We start from the raw sequence: 22,204 nt of genomic DNA, 5'->3' as shown, positions 1-22,204 counted from the left end.
TTTTTTTTGCTATAGGGTGTGTGCACTCACCAGAAAGACAGAGAGTGACAGAGAGACAGAAAGTGAGAAATCACCCCCCAGGGGGAATGGCCATGCCGCAATCCCTTCTCCTCCATTCTCTTTCCAGGATCTTGGGCACATATGAACATGTGCCCGGCGTGAGTTTAAGCCGCCAGGTCCGGCACTTGAACCGCGGTCGGCTACATGGGAGTCCAGTGACATAGCCATTACGCCAACTGTTGGTCCCCAAACTTTATAATTATCAAGCATTACCCACTTCTCAATCAACTGAAACAAAAAAAAGACAAGCTTTCTTGATAAACAACATATGTAAGAGAAAACATAAAGAGAAATCACAACTCACTTTTTATATTATTCCAAATCATTTGTTTGAAAGGTTAAAGCACAAACCAAATATGTATTTTCTAGAACATGTTTATTTTTTTTCATTATGCACTTAACATCTATATATTTTATCATTCTTTGTTTATATATAAATTGTATGGTTTATTATTAATGGTTTTTCATTGCTGTCTTCATAAGTGTAATTGCCAGTAGCCTAGCACCCATGAGTAACCTAGCAACAAGTCAGCTTTCCAGCAAGCAAGAATGATTACAAAAAAGTGTCATGGATGAAGTGTTTGGTTTATGAATACTGGCACATGTATATCATTAAAAATAAAGATACAGCTTGCTAATTTTAAAAAATTCATGACAATACATACTGAATTTCATATTAGAAAATATTGTTGCCTACCTCCTCTATTCAGTAAAAAAAAAAAAAAAAAATGGATCTAATTCAGATTGTACCACGTTATCTGGTAGATGACTGAGTGTGTTTTCTCTGGCAGCCTATTCATTACACATTAAATGAGAAGAGTATCTTGGCATGCTTTTGCTATATGGTAGAGGACTTTACTAGATGGCGTTTTACCAGTAAACCTTCTAGCAGTTATGCATTGCTCATCTTTTAAGTATTTTTAGAATAGATATTTTATCCAATTTCCAAGATTTGTGCTTATAATACTCCAGTTTGGGGATGGGGTCAATTTTTTCATACCACCCAAGAAAAGTCACTTTGCATTTCATGTTTTAGGACTTTGATGATTTAATATTGGTTTCCTTTCTTGAAATTTTATTCTATATTTCCTAGTTATTTTCACTGGAAAACTAACTCTTCTGTTTTGTAGTTGTAAATTCATAAAGGAAGAATATTAGCTATTAGGGAAAAGTTGCAATTTCATGGCATCATCAATTATATGATGAGTAAACCCAGGTCACAGGGGGAGACACTGCTCAATTCCTTCTGCTAAATAACACAGCTTCTATTCTTTGCCACGGACAGAATTACTTGACTCCTAACCATTTGACAGATAGTTCACTACTTAGATAAAGAAGACTGAGGTAAGGGGCAGCAGAATGGAATATGGGCTGAACATATGATTATGAATCTACAGAGTTATAAAACCAGAACGCTTCTGCTCCCAGGTGGAGGTATTTTCTTCCCAAATGCCCAAAGTTTTGTATTGTTTTTAAAGTGTAACCTTAAATGACTGAATAGGATGTGAGCTAACTCTGACTTATTTTTTCACTATTCTCCCAGATCTCTCTTCACCAGGAAAAGAGGGATAAAAATCCTGAGACTCTTAAAGAGAAGGCTAAACTTCTGTTAATACATAATGTAGTCAGATTGCTACTGTATGTGAAAATGTTGCTTACTTACGTGATTCAGATTAAGGAAGTGAATCCCATTAATGTACAAAAATTATGTGTATAGATATAGATATATATACATACACACACACACACACACACACACACACAGACTTTAAGGGTCTGTGCTTCCCAGAGAGAAACAGAGACACCGAGAGAAGGAGAAAGCACTCTCAATGAGATGTGGTCACTGAATTCTCCTTTCCTCCATATCACCATCCTTCCACGAGTTTGAGAATACATGCCCAATGGGTTTTTCAAGCTTTCGGTCTAAAATTTGATTTATAGTTGGCCACATGGGATCCAAGCTCCCTGAGTTACTAGGCTACTTGGCCAGTGGGAGAAAATTATTTGAAAAATTGACTCACCTGTGGGGTTAGCTAGCTAAAGGTGGTTAGGTGGGTTACATGAAATTTACACCAAGTGTTATGACAGAATAGCAGTTTATCTGTCAAGATACTACTCGTCACAGATGAAATCACTAATCAATTCTTCAGGAAAATGGCTTTCTTAGATGTAATTGTCCCTTCCAACATTGATGCTGCTATAGTGTTATATTATTGAAAAAGTACAAACTTCATTTAGGGAGGTTGAATTCCTGGAGGGCAGGGAAAATTTTATTTATGTTTTTATCCAGTGTTTGCTATAGTATGTTATACACTTTAAGTTTGCAACAGATGGTTAATTTTTTCTTTTAAATTAGCTTTTGTAGGTATGTTAGGAAGATCCATAAAAAAACACTTGAAATTATATTAAGATAACCTAAACTATATATGTACAAAATGATCAAACACAAATAATGTATGCCCTTATAGAGGAAATGAAGTTTAAAATATTATAGACAAAATTAATGATCAGAAAAGTATTGCTAAATTGTAAAGTTGATCTAAAAGGCACTGTACTTGTTATTGCAGGTTTGGTTACAAAAGTACGGCTACCTTCCACCAACTGACCCCAGAATGTCGGTGCTGCGTTCTGCAGAGACCATGCAGTCTGCCCTAGCTGCCATGCAGCAGTTCTATGGCATTAACATGACAGGAAAAGTGGACAGAAACACAATTGAGTAAGTAATGGCACCCATATCCTTTCCTTCTTGTCCTGGAGCCAAACTAAGCAATCTGAAAAGCTTTACATGAACTCCACCACCACAAATGGAGTCATTTGTCTCATGAATGATACCTTGGAATTTAACCTGTTTTGACTCCACTCCTTTGATATTTCATAAAACACTTGAAGGCCTGAAGTTGTTTCACTCCCATGATTTTGCAAAGACATTTTCAAAATAAGGAAAAAAATGTGAACAAGAGTCATAGATGGACAGTTGAAGCCACTGTTAAGAGTGACAGTGAGTGAAGGAGCTGGCAGGGAAGGTATGTTATGCACATCACTTCCCAAATCTCTGTTTAGCAATATCACCTTAGTAGCTTGAAATTAGCCATACTGAAAATATTTATCATGGCAACTTGTAAACAATACGAACTAGGGCTCTTATTTTGAATAGGTATCAGAGAGCTGGTTTTAATAGTTTATTACCTCCCTGCTGATGACAACTGAAAAGTCTCTACTTTCAACTTATTAACAAAGGACTTGTTCTTATTTCTTAATAATAGTGGTTATTTTATTGACATATTGACCATCTATTCATTTACTTATTCAACCAGTAACTCTCTACTGATGTTTTATCAGCAAAAGCAGCTTGTATAAATTCAGTAGACGTAATCTCGTCATGAAAGGAACTTTATAAACAGTACAGCTAGATATACCACAAATTATCTTGCCACAAGCACACAGTGAGTTCTGTAATATTGTGAAATAGTATTTTTGTTTCCAGACAGCGAAGGAGGAATTCATTAATTCTTCCAGTGGAGAGCAAATCATTTGTGTTTTTAGAGTCCTTCATATTCATGAAGGACTATTTTCATCAATTTGTTTGTTCATTATATGTAAACACTTGATGATTCAGAAGATAAGGATACATTTTTCTTTTTACTCTCTCAAAGAAAGACATTGAACATCAAAGGCTAAGTGAAGTCCAGAGTAGTTGCAGAACCCAGGTCTTTGGGCATTTCGTATGGGGATGTTACCAGCTGTGTATCTCGAGAAACAGCATATTTATTTTTCTTTTTAAACCTTAAATACTGTAAATATATGTACTCAAACACATTTAATTCTGCAATATGAAACTAATTTAATATATAGTTTTTTAAAACTGTATCTCGCATTGAATTATACATCATGTGCAGCGATGTTAGAAAGTATGTGGGTAAGACTTTAAGACTGGGCCAACAGACAGCACAGCGGTTAAGGTGTTGGTTCCCACATGGCCGACTCCGCTATTCAAGTCCCAGATTCAGTGGCTTGAAAAACACACTAATGTGTGTATATTTGTCCCCAGAATCCCAAGAGAAGAATGGAAAAGGATTGAAGTGTGATCTTATTCCCTGGAGGGTTCCTCTGTCTCTCTCTGGCTTGTGCACATACCCTATTGCAAAAATCTAAAAATTAAAAAAAAAAGAAGAAAAAGAAAGAAAGGAAGGAAGAAAGAAAGAAAAAGAAAGAGAGAAAACTTTAAGAGGAAATTTCAGAGAAACATGAAAAAAATAAATACCTAACCTCTCCTAACACTTTAAAGAGAAGTATAAATACTAACTTTGATGTATATCTTGAAAAACAGAATCAAGAATACATGCAATGCATTCTGCCATCATTAGAAGCTTCTTAATGCTGGAAATAGAATTTTAGTATTTTGGACCTGATACCCTTTAATCTTTGAAATTCTCTTTTGAAATTTTTCTTTTTTTTCCATAAGGTATGTGTGCTCACTGGAGAGACAGACAGAGACAGAGAGAGGGAAGTGAAATATCCAGCTCCCCCCCACCACTAGGTGTGATGGCTATGCCGCAGTTCCCTTCCATTCTCCTCTAAGGATTTTTGGTATGCATGCACATGCACCCAGCATGATTTTGAAGCCACATGGTCCGGGATTCAAACAACAGTCTACCATGTGGAAGTCCAGCACCCTAGCCACCATGCCAAATGCTGACCCCTGCAATTAATGCTCTCTTAATAGTGTGATATCAAGCTTTTTCTTTAAGTCATAATATACTTCTGGTCATAAATATGAGTTTAAGTTAATAAACAAAAGCTTTCAGCAACTACTACATTCATTTTGCTTCTGTGTGTAGTACAAAGTTCCATTTAAGTTGAGCTCTTCATACCAACATTGTACAAAGTGCTCTAGATAAGAGTTTTGCTCTTTGATAGACAACTTGCCTACTTTGGAAAATATGACATAATCTTTTATAATGCAAGTAAATTGAAGACTTGAAAAACAAGTTAATTTAAGTTGTTTGAATGTTTAACTAGACTAGTGACAGAATAAGAAGGAAGTATTTTTTTTTTGCTTCATTATCACTATGTTTCAGATTGTTTTAGTTATTAAGTTATATTTAGTTATATTAAGTTAGTACTCTCCTTCTTCTTTTAGAATTTGATTTAAAGATCATTTTCTTCAGTAAATAAAGTCTCTTTTTAAAATTTTATGAATGTACTAGTATTATGCAAACACTGTAACATCATAAGATGAGTCAATCCTCCTTTAGTAGCTACAGAAGGATAGTTGAATGAGCAGAGACCTTACATTCACATTTCTGAAAAGTGTAAAATGGAAGCATTAATAATAGCTGACACTAGCTTAACTTTTTTTGGTTTGTTTAGCTTTATTTATTTATTTATTATTTCAATTTGACCAGAGAGTGACAGAATGAGAGAGAGGAGGGTGGAGGGAGGGGGGAAAAGGCAAGATAAAGGCAAGAAAGCAAGCCACCAGGTCCACGACTTGAACCATGGTCAGCCATGTGGGAGTCCAGTACCCCTAACCACCATGCCCTCTGCCACCACCACTAAGTTAATTTTTTTACCCACTATTTTTTTTTTTTTGGAAAGGTTTTTGCTATCGGTCACATGCACTCGCCTGAAAGATAAAGAGAGACAGAAAGCTAGAAATCACCCCGAAGGGGGAATGGCCATGATGCAGTCCCTTCTCCTCCATTCTCCTCTCGGGATCCTGGGTATGCATGCACTCGTGCCCAGCATGAGTTTAAGCCACTGGGTCTAGGACTTGAACCGCAGTCGACTACATGGGAGTCCAGCGACATAGCCATTACGCTAACTGCTGGTCCCCCCACTATTAGATATGAAAGTTTAGAAAATAGAGACCTCCAGAAGGTGGGTTATTTATTTCCCCAATTTTGAGAGCTCTCGCTGGTCTTTGGAAGGGATCAGGACAGAAAAGTTTGATGTCTTAAAATAGCTTTACAGTATCTCTTCCAGAACATCATGGAAGAGGGTGAGCAGCATTTATTTGGGCCCATTGTGTTGGAAAAAAGTTGAATGGATAGGAGGATATTAAAAACCTACAAGAGTAGAGAAGGAAGATGGGACTTTTCTGGGCATAGAGTGACTTAGATTCCAGACTAAGAGACATGGCGGGGTCAGCATGAAGGAGTGAGTCACATTTCCTATGGCATTATCAAGAATAGGTGAACAATATAAGCAGCACCTTATTTAAAATGAAAGGGGTGCTTTTGCTTTTTTTGATTTGTTTTGTTTTTAAGAATACCTTGTTCTGGATCAGCAGATAGCATAATGGTTTAGTCACTGGACTCCCACGTAGTAGACTGTAGTTTGAGTCTCGGACCTGGTGGCTTAAAACTGGCAAGCGCATGTGCCCTATAGCAAAAATCTTTCTTAAAAAAAAAAGAAGAAGAAGAAGAAGAAGAAGAAGAAGAAGAAGAAGAAGAAGAAGAAGAAGAAGAAGAAGAAGAAGAAGGAGAAGAAGAAGAAGAAAACCCTGTTCTAATTCAATATTTGTGTTTGTGTGTTTGTCTTGGAATTGGTAATGCATCTTTCCCTTAAACAGTGTTATACCCAGCAGTTATTTCTAATGGAACCCCCTAAAGTCTTGTTACAGCCTCATCATCTTCGCTGCCTAGCTTGCCATGCCTCTCTCACGTTCCCTGTGCCTGCTTAGATTCTTCATCCTGAATGCAGTGGTTTCATTTGCCTCTTGTCCTATTTTTTCCTAGTGATGCATTTCTGCTCTTGAGGTGTTATTGCTCAGAGAATTCAGCTAAAATAGTGTACTATTTTTGGAAATATAATCCCCATAATCATGCTATTAAGGAAATCATCTGTGCTTTTATAATCTCAAATGAATGTGTGCTAACAATCCATGCTGAAATCACACTCTATTATTTTACATAGCCAAATTATAAGGTATGAATTGTTATCTGAGCCTTGTTATGTAAAATATTGTCTACAGTTATAGACCTAAGATTATTCCTTCATGTTGAAATAATGCCTTATTATCCATTTTCAGATGCTATAAACTTTTATCTAATTTTATACTTCTGTCAACATCAGTTGTTTTTAAATTAACTAATGATATCCTCCTTTGCCATGGCAGGCATGTGATATTTTTTGACAGAAAAGCCTTTAATTTATAATTCTTGAGTAATTAAAAGTAGTGGTGATAACTGTGGTAATCACTATATTATGTTGCAGAAATTAACCATTGTCATGCAATAAATTTAAGTATTACCTTAAATAGCATGTTTCTTTTATATTAATTGACAATAACACCAATACTGGAAGGATAGTGATAAATACTTACTCCCAAAAATAGCGAGTTTATCTTATGTTCCATTTTTTTAAATTTTGAGTTTGTTAGATAGTTTTTGTAAGCAAGTTCAGTTAAATGCCTTAATGAATGGAGCAATATATATTGTTAATAAAAGGAATATGTTTAGAAAAAAGGAGAAACAAATAGAAAGGTAATAATGAATATTAGTCTATTATTTTATTTTGTTAATATTAATTTCTTCATTTTAGTTTATCTCTTTTTGTTTTGTTTTGTTTTTTTTAGTTTTTACTGTAGGGTGTGTGTATACAACAGAAAGAGAGAGCGAAAAAAAAGTGAGAAATCAACCCCCTGGGGGTATGGTCATGCTACAATCCATTCTCCTCCATTCTTCTCTAAATATTTAGAGCATGCACACACATGTGCCTGGTATGTTTGTCAAGCTGCCACGTCCAGGACTAGTACCACATAGCCAGCCATGTGGGATCCAGCACCTTAACCTCCATGCCACCTGCTGGCCCACTTTAGTATATCTTTTATATACCCACAAGAGTGTGAACTAAAAGATTCATAGGGAGACAGTATTTTTTTCTTAGAGATTTTTGCTATAGGGTACATGCACTCATCAGCAAGACATAAAGTGAGAAATCACCCCCCAGAAGGATGACTACGTCACAATTCCTTCTCCATTCTCTCAGGATTTGGGGCACAAATGCACATGCACCAGGGTTAGTTTCCAGGACTTGAACCATGGTTAGCCATGTGAGAGTCCAGCGACATAACTATTATGCCATCTACTGGTCCAGAGATACTATTTTTTAATGTGGTAACTCTTTTAATCCTGTGTGTGTATGTGTGTGTGTGTGTGTGTGTGTGTGTGTGCATGTGTGCTTCTGCACACGTGCACACATGTACATATGTACGTGTGTGTGTGTATATATATATATGTACCTTAAATATATATACCTTAAATATATATACCTTAAATATATTAGATAATCTAAGAAACTCTGCTTAATTTACTCAAACCATGCCCAGCAATTTAACTTAATTAAAATTAGTTTAGCTTTCCTGAAAGCATTACTATTACTCTGGGGTAGTATTTGAACTCCTAATCTGATAATTGCAATATTTAGTTAGCTATATTAAGAACACTAAGAATTTTGATGTTATTATTAATGTGCTTCAAAATTTTTATTTTTTGTGGTTTAAATAATCAAGTTAATATTATATTTTCTTCTTGAATTTATGTAAAGCCCTTTTTTTGGTTTAATTTTAATGTCCAAATATACTAATGGCATTCAAACACTGTAACACTGTAAGATGCATCCATCCTCTTTTTGGTGGCTCTACAGAAGTATGGTTGATAGCAAAATGATTATAGGCCTCAGATTTCCATGTGAAAGGTGAAAGCTGGAAGCAGTGACAAGAGCTAACACTAACTGAACTGTTCTTCACATTGAAGGTCATGGTATCTTAGTACATTTCTTACCTGTGCTCCAGTGTGTTAAGTACTTTAACTTAGTAGTTTTGGCTTGTGAACAACATGTGTGTCCATGTAAGTAGTTAAAGAGTAAGCAGAAAAAAAGAAACTCTAGACCAGTGAGAGCTGTTTGCCATCAACATTATAAACGTTTGAGCCCTAACTTAGTTTACTCTTTAAAAATCTCATAACTACTATAATTAATTCTATGAGTAGGAACAAAACCTAAGAATTTTATCCCATTATGCTGATGAACTATTTTTAGAGTACTAGTTGATAAGGCACAAAATATATTTTAGCGAGCCCATCATTTTCTCCTGGTAAAGACGGGTATATGTACCCAGATCCATTGAGGGATACAACTCCACCTGCAAGCGATGGCATTCCACTGTATTCTGTTATATTGGTGGCTCTGTGCAGCACCACGGCAGGGGCAGGAGATACATGGACCACACCTTGAAGGGAGTGGTCCATGTATCTCCTCTGGGAGTCATGCAGTGGGGTGGCCCTATGAATGCCAAACTCACTTAAAAAAAAAAAAAAAACTTTCGCTAAAGCCAATGAACATTGTTTTATATAAGATATGTTATACTGCGAACATGTGACTACTTGCATCAAACAGGATAGGTAGCTGTTGTGATCTTGATTATGGAAGTACCAGCAAGCTCCCTGTTTTATGGATGTAAAGTGATGCCTGTTAACATACATGTCAAAGTGAGGTAAAAGATGCTCTCTGTATGTGGCTACTGTTGCTGCTGCTTATACTTCGGAGAGTACGACTCCTTCCTAACATTTGTAAAATAATAACAATTAGTATGCTAATAATAATAGCAGTTACTATTCACTAAACACTGTTCTTTTTCACATAATTGAATTCTTTTTGAGAGAGATTTTTGCTATAGAGCGCATGTGCCCACTAGAGAGACAGAGAGAAACAAAGAGAAAGCAAGAACCACCCCACCCTTCCCAGGGGGGATGACCATACCACAGTCCATTCTCTTTCATTCTCCTCCTGGGATTTTTGGGCATATCCACGTGCGCCCAGAGTAAGTTTCAGGTTTCTGGGTATGGGACTCAAACCAAAGTCAGACATGTGGGAGTCCTGTACGCCAACCACTACACTACCTGCTGGCTCCTAATTTATCTAATTTAATATTGATACTAATTCAGTGAGAAAGGTAGTATTAATATCTTCAACTTGTAGATGAAGAAACTGAGACATAGGAAGAAACAGTAACCTGACTAATGTCATAGGGTAGTGAGTCAGTGGAGACAGGGTGGAAATGTGGCTGCAGGATCCCTGCTCTCCACTTTTACACTCCTCTAAGGAGCATTTAGATAGATAGATAGATAGATAGATAGATAGATAGATAGATAGATAGATAGATAGACAGATAGATAGATAGATAGATAGATTTAAGTTAGTTAATTTAAATGAAGATTTTAGTGATCTATCCAAGTCATTTAAAAATGTCCCTGGTTTCAAAATATTAAGTATTAAGACATTATTAAAAATCAGTGTTATATTTACCAAAATCAAGGCCATGCCTTTATTTACACCTTGATAATGGCAGGTTCTTTTCTCATTTAGTTCCCAACCCACAAAGCCCCTTCTGCATGTCTTTGTTTGCTCTGAAATATCAACCTGAAATCCCTCAAATGAGTCAGTAAAGAAGCACACGTATATGAGCTGTGTGTTGAGACACTGAAAAAGTATGTTTGAACATTTTCACACACACACACACACACACACACTCACACATATCAAGCACTGTTTGTAAATAATACCTTATTAAAATGTTAATAAAATAGTGGCAACTACATTATGCCCACTTGCCACTTGGTATTAAAGAAACTGTATAAAACTCAGATACACACAGACACATGGACATGCACATACACACACACTGCTCATATATTAATTCCTACTTTTTTGACAAGAATATATGGAATCTATCAAATTGATATTTGAATACACCTAATATTTTGGTGCATAATAGATTTGTGTTGTTCTAATGGCAGTTAGGCATGAATCAAAGTGCAAGGCTCTACATGAATAAAAATATGAACGTTCCAGTTTTATATCTAGTATTAGTTAACAGTTATTGCATTGATGAGTCATGTCAAATGCAGTTCATTTTTACATCCATTGAGAACTTTAAAAACTATATAAAACTGGGAACCAGCAGTTAGCATAATGGCTATGTCGCTGGACTCCCACGTAGTCGACCGCGGTTCGTGTCCCGGACCTGGTGGCTTAAAAAAACTCACGCCGGGCGCGTGTGCGTGCGTGCCCAAGATCCCGAGAGGAGAATGGAGGAGAAGGGACTGCGGCGTGACCATCCCCCCTGGGGGGTGATTTCTCGCTTTCTGTCTCTATGTCTCTCTCTCTGTCTGCCTGGCGAGCGCACGTGCCCTACAGTGAAAAATCCCCCCAAAAAAAAAAAAAAAACTATATAAAACTAACTTGCTTACGAGATTAAAAAATATATATTTTCATAGTTTAGAGTCATATTAAAAAACCCAAAGTCAGCTAAAAAGCCCAAAGACAAATTTAGCTTATGTAACAAATGTAGTCTCAGTTGTATGATGTGCTTTGGTCATCATTTTGGAATTTCCAATAATAAAAGTATATCTGCTAATATCTGTGAACTAGGATAATTTGGTACGAACATTGGTGAAGTTAACACAGAATGTTCTAAGTCAACCTTCATTAAGAGTTGTTCATGGGACCAGCAGTTAGCATAATGGCTATGTCGCTGGACTCCCACGTAGTCGACCGTGGTTCGTGTCCCGGACCCAGTGGCTTAAAACTCACGCCGGACGCGTGTGTGTGCATGCCCAAGATCCCGAGAGGAGAATGGAGGAGAAGGGATTGCGGCGTGGTCATCCCCCCGGGGGGGTGATTTCTCGCTTTCTGTCTCTCTGTCTCTCTCCGTCTGTCTGGTCTGTCTGGTGAGCGCACACGCCCTATAGCAAAAACCTCTCCAAAGAAAAAAAAAAAAAGAGTTCTTCACATGAAGTTATTAGTGGCTATGAGATTATGACTATATTTTCTTTCTTAGACTTAAACCATCTACTTTATGATTTAGTTTTATATAAAAGTTTTATACCATATTTATGCAATAAGCATTTGTTCAAGGCACAAAGCTGTAAAGACTTAAGAAGTACCCAAGAAATGGATAGGGTAGTAAGGGGATAAGTAGTCACACACCACTTAATAGTCCGGACACAAGGAAAAAAAAATGCATTGTTAATGATTTTATCATTGTCTACACATCACAGATTGTACTTAAAGAAACCTGAATGGTGTAGCCTACTACACTCTGATGTGTTCTAGCGCATTGCTACTAGGCTACAAACTTGCAAAACATGTTTCTTTGCTGAATATTGTAGGCAATTGTAACACAATGGTATTTACATACCTGAACATATCTCAACATAGAAAAGGTATAGTAATAATATGATATAACAAACAAAATGTTCTACTCATGTAGGGTACTTACTGTGAATGGAGTCTGTGGTCCTGGAAGTGGCACTGGGTGTCAGTGAGTGGACAGGTAAACATAAAGCCATAGGACATTACTGAACACTATGGTAGTCTTTACAAACACTATATGCTTATGCTGCATTTGACTTATATGAAAAAATATTTTGTCCTCAATAATAAATTAACATTAGCTTTTGACAACTATTATACTTCATAAATTCTTTTATTTTTAAAATTATTGACACTTTAGTAACAATATTAAAACATAAAAGCACTGGGACCAGCAGTTAGCGTAATGGCGATGTCGCTGGACTCCCACGTAGTCGACTGCGGTTCGAGTCCTGGACCCAGTGGCTTAAACTCACACCGGGCGCGTGTGTGTGTGTGCCCAAGATCCCGAGAGGAGAATGGAGGATAAGGGATTGCGGCGTGGCCATTCCCCCTGGGGGGTGATCTCTCGCTTTCTGTCTCTCTGTCTCTCTCTGTCTGTCTGGTGAGTGCACGCGCCTTATAGCAAAATGCCTCTCCAAAAAAAAAAAAACATAAACACACTGTACAGACGTCTAAATATATATTCTTTCAATAGTCATTGTACTATAAGAATTTTCCTATTTTTAAATTATTTTTATTTTATCTTTTTACTTAAATATTTTTTTTTGGTTAAAAACTAGAGCACAAATACACACACACACTATTCTAGGACTACAGATCAGAATCATTATCACTGTCTTCCACCTCCACATCTTGTCGATTGGAAGGACCATGATGAACAAAACTCAAGATTATATCAAGCCAAAAGAAGATGATACAATCTAGAGACACAGTGAACACATGTTGTACAAAACTGCTGCTGGTGTAAGAGAACATAATGTTTTTTTGTTTTCTTTTTTTAAAATAGGTTTTTACTATAGGGAGTGTGCACTCTCCAGAAAGTCATTGGAAGGATCATGATGAACAAAACTCAAGATTATATCAAGCCAAAAGAAGATGATACAATCTAGAGACACAGTGAACACATGTTGTACAAAACTGCTGCTGGTGTAAGAGAACATAATGTTTTTTTGTTTTCTTTTTTTAAAATAGGTTTTTACTATAGGGAGTGTGCACTCTCCAGAAAGTCAGAGAGAGACAGAAAGTGAGAAATCACCCCCCAAGAGGTATGGTCACGCCGCAATCTCTTTTCCTCTATTCTCCTCTCGGGATCTTGGACACGCACGCACACGCGCCCAGCATGAGTTTAAGCCACGAGGCCCGGGATTCGAACTGCAGTTGACTACATGGGAGCCGAGCGACATAGCCACTACACTAACTGCTGGTCCCATAGGGCATAATGTTTTACAGTAAACTTATTTTTTGTCTATTTGTAGACTGTTTGCCATAGGGCATGTGCACTCACCGGATGGAGACAGAGCCAAAGAGATGCAGAGAGAGATAGACAAAGTAAAAAATCACCCCCACTCTAAGGGGATGGCCACTCCGCAGTCCCTATCCTCCATTCTCCTCTCAGTATTTTGCCACACACACACATGTGCCAGCATGTTTTTCAGGCTGCCAGGTCTGGGACTTAAACTGCAGAGATCCAACACCTTAACCACCACCTGCTAGAAGTAAACTTATTTTTTTTTTATAAATAAAGGAGTGTGTTTTAAAATAACTATTAAAAGTATAGAATAGCAAACACTATACATTGCCATTTATCAATATTATCAGGTATTATGTTCTATATATAATTGTATGTGCTGTCCTTTTATAAAACTAGCAGTACAGGGATTGGTTTACAGCCACGCAGTGACAAATGTGTGACTAATACATTCCACTACCATGTTATGACCTGGGATGAGGTCACTAGGTGGTTACGGTGCCTCAGCTCCAGTAAACTCTTATAGGACCACCATCGGCTATTCCATTCGCTATTGCCCTAAACATAGTTATGAGTCCATGACTGTATATGCAAAAAGACTATGTATACAGACTTAATTCTTTTTTTTTTTTTTGGAGGGGTTTTTGCTATAGGGCATGTGCACTCGCCAGAGAGAGACAGAGAGACAGAAAGCAAGAAATCATCCCTCAGGGGGGATGGCCACACCACAATCCCTTCTCTTCCATTTTCCTCTCGGGATCTTGGGCGGGCACACACGCACACGCGCCTGGTGTGAGTTTAAGTCACTGGATCCGGGACTCGAACCGCGGTAGACTACATGGGAGTCCAGTGACATAGCCATTACACTAACTGCTGGTCCTCCTAGACTTAGTCCTTTTAGGTTCCCTTCTAGAGACGTCAAAGGCACTACACTTATGCCGAACTTTTACTTCCAGATCAGTTGAAGACAGGGACAGATATATACAAATTATGCATGCTACACTGGGATGCTAAACTGTACCTGTGTGAGTTGATACTGTAGGATTATTAGAGTGAACAAGAACAAATAGGTATTCCAGACAAAAGTCGTACTGTGTACAAAAGCAGGAAGTTTGGTTCTGTAAAAACCTGATTGGATCTCAAGAAATAGGGAGACAAGAAGCATCCTTGCTAAGTATGCTTGAACCGGAGTCTTTCATAAAGGCATTTCATACTCTGAGCATGTGAAGAATACATCTTTACTTTAGGAAGATCTCATTTTAGCAGAGAAAGAAGGAAGTGATGAGAGTGAGAGATACTGGAGGCATTTTGGAGGCATAAAAGATTACCTTGATTGATTGAATTGGAGAAGAGATAATAGAGGATAATCCCAGATTATCTGATGTGGGCATTAGAAGGTGTTAAGGGGACCAGCAATTGGAGTAATGACTATGTCTCTGGACACCCATGTAGTCGACCACGGTTCGAATCCCAAACCTGGTGGCTTAACCTCGACCGAACGCATGTGCGTGCGTGCCCAAGATCCCGAGAGGAGAATGCAGGAGAAGGGATTGCAGCGTGGCCATCCCCCCTGGGGGGTGATTTCTCGCTTTCTGTCTCTATGTCTCTGTCTGTCTGGCGAGTGCACGCGCCCTATAGCAAAAACCTCTCCAAAAAAAAATAAATAAAAAAAAAGGTGTTAAGGCTTCCAGTTCAGGTAAGGCGTCAGATGAATTAGGCCAACTTTGCAGTAGGAAAACAATGACATCCCTTTTATTGCATGTGTTATTAGAGATGATGAAAGAATATCTAAATGGAGAGACGAGGGCAGTTATCCCATTACATTATAATTTTCTGTCATGCATGTTTTAACATTACATTATAATTTTCTGTCATGCATGTTTTAAGTGTACATTGTGAGCTCAGCAAGAAGGAACTCTTGCCTTGTCCATCTTTTTATCCACACTGTCTTTCATTTATCTTTATCATGTTTTTTTGTTTTGTTTTGTTTTGTTTTGTTTTTGAGAGGTTTTTGCTATAGGGTGTGTGTGCTCGCCAGACAGAGAGAGAAACAAAGAGACAGAAAGTGAGAAATTGCCCACCACGAGGGATGGCCACACCACAATCCCTTCTCCTCCATTCTCCTCTCGGGATCTTGGGCACACACGCACACGCGCCTGGCGTGAGTTTTAAGCCACCGGGTCCGAAACACGAACCGCAGTTGACTACATGGGAGTCCAGCAACATAGCCATTATGCTAACTGCTGGTCCCTCTTTAGCATGTTTAAAAGTGCAAAAACATTACGTATTATAGGATGACTAAATCAGGAAGAAGTGAGTTAATGAATGAGTAAGCAGTTGGAACATAAAAATACTGTGTGAAGTAGGCAAAAACCTAGGAAATAGATGTTTAGTAGTTATCTTTTAGCATAGGGATCTAATATTCACCCTAAAAATCGTGTCCTTTGGAAAATGCACACAGTATACTGAGAATACCTTTTATTGCTCTGTCATGTAGTGCTCCATCAAGTATATATGACTTAAAATGAAAAATTGTATTAACATTTAATTACTGCCTTCATCTTTTAATTTTATGCATATTAAAATGATTTTAGAAAATATAAACTCATTGAAAATATGTTTTATCCTGATAGTCGCTAATTCTCCATAATCATTTTTATATAGTTATGCATTTCAAAATTATTTCTTTTCCTTGAGAGCTTATTAAATATTTTTTAGCTGAATATAGGAATAAACACATTTCAAATTAAGTGTATTCATATTTCATAGCTGTATTTTGTTTTTTTCTTCCACTATATTCAATGAGATAAGTAAGGATAATTATTTAGTTTATGGATATTATAATTTTTGAGACTGTAACTAATGAAATACCCATATATGCAAGCAACTGAAGTCATTGTAGGCACTTCATTAATGGTTGATATTTATTAGTTAAATCTGTATTTAGATCTTAAAATATGCAATAAAAATAATCATTTTGCATTTAAAAATACAAAATATCACTATTTACTTGATTAATATTCATTCATTTTTTTTGGTATTTTAGAAATTATGCAAGGTAGAGGTAATATCTAAATCTCTTACCATGAGTGTTTTAGAGTTAAGTGAAATATCTTTCAAGTTCAGGGGAGTTAGAAAAGTTCCAAGTTTTACTTAAAAATAAAGGTCTTCACTCTCCTTGAAGAGTTTAATTCTATAGGTACAGAGCCTCCAAGGAATTAGCAATTACAAGACATCTCATTTGACTTAAAAACTTTAATAAAGAGGAAAAGTGATTTTCTGAAGTAACTTTACAATGCATTTAAACTGGGATGAAATTTGTTAAATCTGATAACTGGCTCTATTGCTGGGGGCTGAATAAAAAACCTTTTTTTTTTGAGAGAGAGAGCTTTTTGCTATAAGATGTATGTGCTCACCAGAGAGACAGAGACTGAAAGAGAGAAAGTGAGACATCACTCCCTCCAGGGGAGATGGCCATGCCACAATCCCTTCTCCACTCTGACTTTCGCACAAGCACGCAGGGTGAATTTCAAGCTTCTAATCTGAAACTCCAAACAGTCACCCATTAGGAATCCAGTGCCTCAACCACACTACCATTTCCTGTCCCCAAGGCATAAACTTTTAATGTTTATTGGAAAAGTGTCATCTTTGTTAAATAAAAGTTATAGTAGTATTTCATTGTTTCATAATGTTATTCTTATGTATAAAAGCAGATTAAATGATTTTTCCAAGTAACATGTAGACTATTTATTTCATTTTCACAGAATGAAATCTTTCTTCATCTCTACACTCAATTTTTTTCCATAAAAAAGAGTATAGAAATTGTTAAGCACTTAATGGAATACAGCAAAAATTGATTCTTTTTTCATTTCTACTTTCTGAATCATGTAGCATCATGAAGATTCTGCATTAGTGCTGTAATTGTTAAAGGAATTAATGAACAGTAAAGCCATTTTGTGAGGCACTAAAGAAAAACTACTTAAAACTATGCAAATCTTTTTCTTTAGACAAAGTTAAAAAATAGAAAGCATAACAGTAGTCAAATGAGACATTTAGAAGAGAAGTTATATTATTATATCTGTGTAATATTAAAGTTAATAAATTGAAAGTACCAATTCATTAAAAAATATATTAAACCTTATCTGTGTGATACTAAGCCTATTATTTAGAAAAGAATATTTTTTAAACACTGATTTGAAACTAGGGATTAATGACTTGCTTAAGGTTGCATATCATGTAAAAGTTTATTCTGCCTAGAAGTTTTAGAGTACTTCAGTCCATAGTTAGCACAAAATGAATTAAAGAAAGCAAAGTTATCTAAGTATCTGAGTGGTAAACTAGTGATTCTTGATCATCCAGAAAAAAAGCATGCTATCAATTTGGATTTAAATTGCAAGAAAATTGAGTTTTCTGTTTTGCCATTTTCATCACTGTCTCAGATTAGCTTAATTGATTTCTTATTGAAATTAATTATTAGAGTTATTAATAACTGGAAAATTTTGCTCTTTGCAGCTGGATGAAGAAACCTCGATGTGGTGTTCCTGACCAGACAAGAGGCAGCTCCAAATTCAATATCCGTCGAAAGCGATATGCTTTAACAGGACAGAAGTGGCAGCACAAGCACATCACTTACAGGTATAACTAATGATGATTTTCTCTTTTCTCCTGTTTTTTTCACTGCTATTTGTTTTGATATTTTCTGAACATATTTTTACTACTAGGTATCTTCTGTACATAGATTACATGTTCACATATAAAGATATATTCTTATTTTTTTTCTTTTTTCTTTCTTACATTTTTACCACAGGGCATGTGGAGAGACAGTGGGAGGGAAAATAAGAAATTATCCTCACCCCCGCCCCAAGGAGATGAACAACACTCAATCCCTTCTCCTCTATTCTCATCTTGGGATTTTAGGCATGCATGCACACGTGTGCAGTTTCGAGCTACCAGGTCTGTGACTCGAACCATGGTCAGCCATGCAGGAGTCCAATGCCTTACACTACAACACCTGTTGGTCTAGTATGGTTTGGTAATAATGTTTTTTTTTTTTTTTTTTTTTTTTTTTTTTTTAGAGAGAGAAATTTTTGCTATAGGATGTGTGCGTTCACAGGAGAGACAGAGAGAGACAGAGAGCGAGAAATCATCTCCCTTGGGGTGCAGTCCCTTCTCCTACAGTCTCCTATTGGAATCTTGGGCACGCACACACATGTGTTTGGTGTGAGTTTTTAGCTGCTGGGTCTGGGACTCAAACCATGTTCGACTACATGGGAGTCCAGCGACACAACCATTTTGCCATCTGCTGGTCCCAATAATGTATTCTTAACATAAGTGATTTGAAACTGCAATTGAGAAAAGAATAAATTGTCCTTTTGGAGACTTTGTAGACATTTTTTGAAGTACTTGGTCTCTTTTGTAAATTGTCTTTCAGCTTCTTGGATGCACTAATATTTCAGTGGACTTTGAAGTGAGTGGACTAATACATTACTTCCTTTGTGAAGTATTTATAATATAAAAATAGTCAAATTATAATGTTTATTAATAATTGCCATTTAAACAAAATGTCTTTGAATCTATTAATTTTTAGTGTGAGTCTGTTTTACTTCATCTTCCTGGTAACTATACAAGTGGATCATTATTTCTTGCATTGTCTTCCAAACTAGAGTGACAGTTTTAGGTAATGGAAATATTCATATTTATTCATTTATTCATTGAATAACTGCTTATTGAATCCCAGTATGAACAATGAAAAATGTTAGGCCCTTGGAGTATAAAAATAATTAAAACATGGGGACCTATTTTTCCTCATGAATTTATAGTCACTTGAAGAAGTTGAACCATCATAAAAATGGGAGAACTGTGTGAAAAAGAAGGAAAAGGATTTACAAAAAATGTAAACCAGGTTCATCCAGCCAATTTTAGAAAACCAGGAATAGTTTTTCCCATATAAGTGACTTTTATCCAAGACAGATATGCAGAGAAAAACTTACTAACCCAAAAACAAGGGGAAAATAAAGGTACTTTGAGGAGAGGGTACAATGTCAAAAACCATCTATTAAAAAATGAATGGAAGGTACCATTTTATAATTGTTATTCTTTATGTAAAACCTTTCTTGTACACTTATGTGGCAGGGGAAATGTGACGCACCTCAGAATAGAGAAAATATTTGCAAACTATGCCTCAGATAAGGGACTTTAACTGGAATATGCAGGGAATTCAAGCAGCTTACTCACAAAATAAATTAAACAATCTAAGACATGGACAAATGAGTGAAACAGACAACTGTCCAGAGAAGACATATGAACAGCCAAAAAGCATATGAAAAATGCCTACTATCTCTTATAATAAGGAAGAAGCAAATCAAAATGAGAATGAGATATCACCTAACCCCATTCAGAATGTTAAGATTCAAAAAGAATGAGAAGTGTTGGTGAGGCTGTGGTGAACAGAGAACTCTCTTATACTGCTGGTGAGAATGTAAATTAGTAGTCACTGTGGAGAACAATATGGAGTTCCTCAAAGGCCCACAAATAGAACTACCATATGATCTAGCAGCCTCACTCCTGAGTATCTCTCCAAAGGATAGGAATACACTCAGATCGAAAAACACTTGCACATTCATGTTTATTCCAGCATTATTCACAACTGCAAGACATGGAATCAACCCAAATATATAAGAACAGATGAATGGATTAGAAAATGTGGCACATTAATACTATGGAATACTGTTCAGCCATTAAAAGAAAATAAAGAAAGAAAGAGAGAGAGAGAAGGAAAGGGAAGGGAAGGGAAAGAAAGAAAACAGAGACCCTGGCATTTGACAGAAAGTGGTTTAATAATTTAAGATTTGATGCTAAGTGAAGTAAGCCAGACTATGAAAGAGAGGTAGTGTATGTCTCCACTTAGTATATACTGAATGTCTCCATTCTATGGCAGAAACAGAAAGATTACAAAGTAAAGGAGCATAGAGAATAGGTGTGGATACTACAGTCAGTGTTGGAGACGGGTGGGTGATGGGGAAGGGAATCAGAGGAAAAAAAGCAAAACATTTAATGGACACAAAAATGAAACTTTATTTGTTGATAATAATGTGTATGAAAATATCATTGACTGAACTAATATACAATGTATTCACACTGGAAAATTAATTTTGTATGCTGTAAAGAAATACAGTGATTTCATGTAAATAAATTAATACATAAAGAAAAGAGACCCTTCATGTATGCCTGAAGATAAAATTTTAAATTCATTATATTGTTTATTTGCTCATAAAACTAGAACATGACCATTTTACTTATTTTAATTGCTTTGGAAACCTTTTTTAGTGCCATTTCATCTTAATTTTTATAGTTTTTGTTTGACGTGTAATAGTGGTGACTATTTATGAGATACAGTTAGATTTTTTTTTGAGAGATATTTTTGCTATATAGTGCATGCCCTCACCAGAGACAAAGAAAGACAGAAAGTGTGAGAAATCACTCCCCAGGGGGGATGGCCATGCTGCAATCTCTTCTCCTCCATTATCCTCTCAGAATTTGGGGCATGCAAAAATATACACCCAGTGTAAGTTTTAAGCCACTGTGTCTGGGACTCAAACTATGGTCATTTATGTGGGTGTCCAGTGCCTTATCCAGTATGCCGCCTGCTGGCCCCAAGTTTGATTTTTTAATACATTGAATAACCAAATCGAGGCAGGAAGCATATCCACCATCTCTAAGATTTAATATTGCATTGTGAATATTCAATATCCTTTCTTCTAGCTTTTTAGAATTATGCATTAAATATTTACTAACAATAGTTACTCTACTATGCTATAGTGCTCTAGGACTCATCCCTTTTATCTAACTGCAAGTTTGTAGGTTAAGCAATTTTTCCCTTCCATCTCCCTTCCTCCCCTCCCCATTGTCCTTACTAGATAATGACATTACCCCATTCCACTCTCCATTTCTATGCAATCAAATTTTTAGTGCCCATGAAATAATGAGAATTTGTCTCTTAATACTTGACTTGTTTGACTTAGCATAATATCCTCCAGGTTTATCCTTGTTGCTGCAAATGATAAATTTTATCATATATTATGGCTGAATAGTCTTCCATTGAGTGTATATATTGCGTATGTTTTATCCACTTACCTGTTGATAGACACTAAGGTTAATTCTTTATCGTGGCTTTATGCCTAGGGTTTCAATAATTGTTCAAATATCTTAACACGGTGATTTGTTTTCCTCTGGATATATATCCAGTAGTAAGATTACTGGATTATAAAAGAGTTCTGTTTAGTTTTTGAGGAAATACTATATTGTCATCCACAAAGGCTGTTATTGTACATATCTCTGCCAACAATACATAAGAACTTCTCTTCACATTCTTATTATTATTTGCCATTCTTTGATAATGGCCATTTTAACTGGGATGAAGTAGTACTTCACCGGAGCTTTGATTTGTAATTCCTCGATTAATGATGTTGAACATTTTTTTTTATATACTTGATGGCCATTTGTATGTTGTTTTTTAAG

This window comes from Tupaia chinensis, unplaced genomic scaffold (genome assembly GCF_000334495.1).
Source record: "Tupaia chinensis unplaced genomic scaffold, TupChi_1.0 Scaffold000547_1, whole genome shotgun sequence".
Lineage (NCBI taxonomy): Eukaryota > Metazoa > Chordata > Mammalia > Scandentia > Tupaiidae > Tupaia > Tupaia belangeri.
This window is presented reverse-complemented; position numbering follows the sequence as displayed.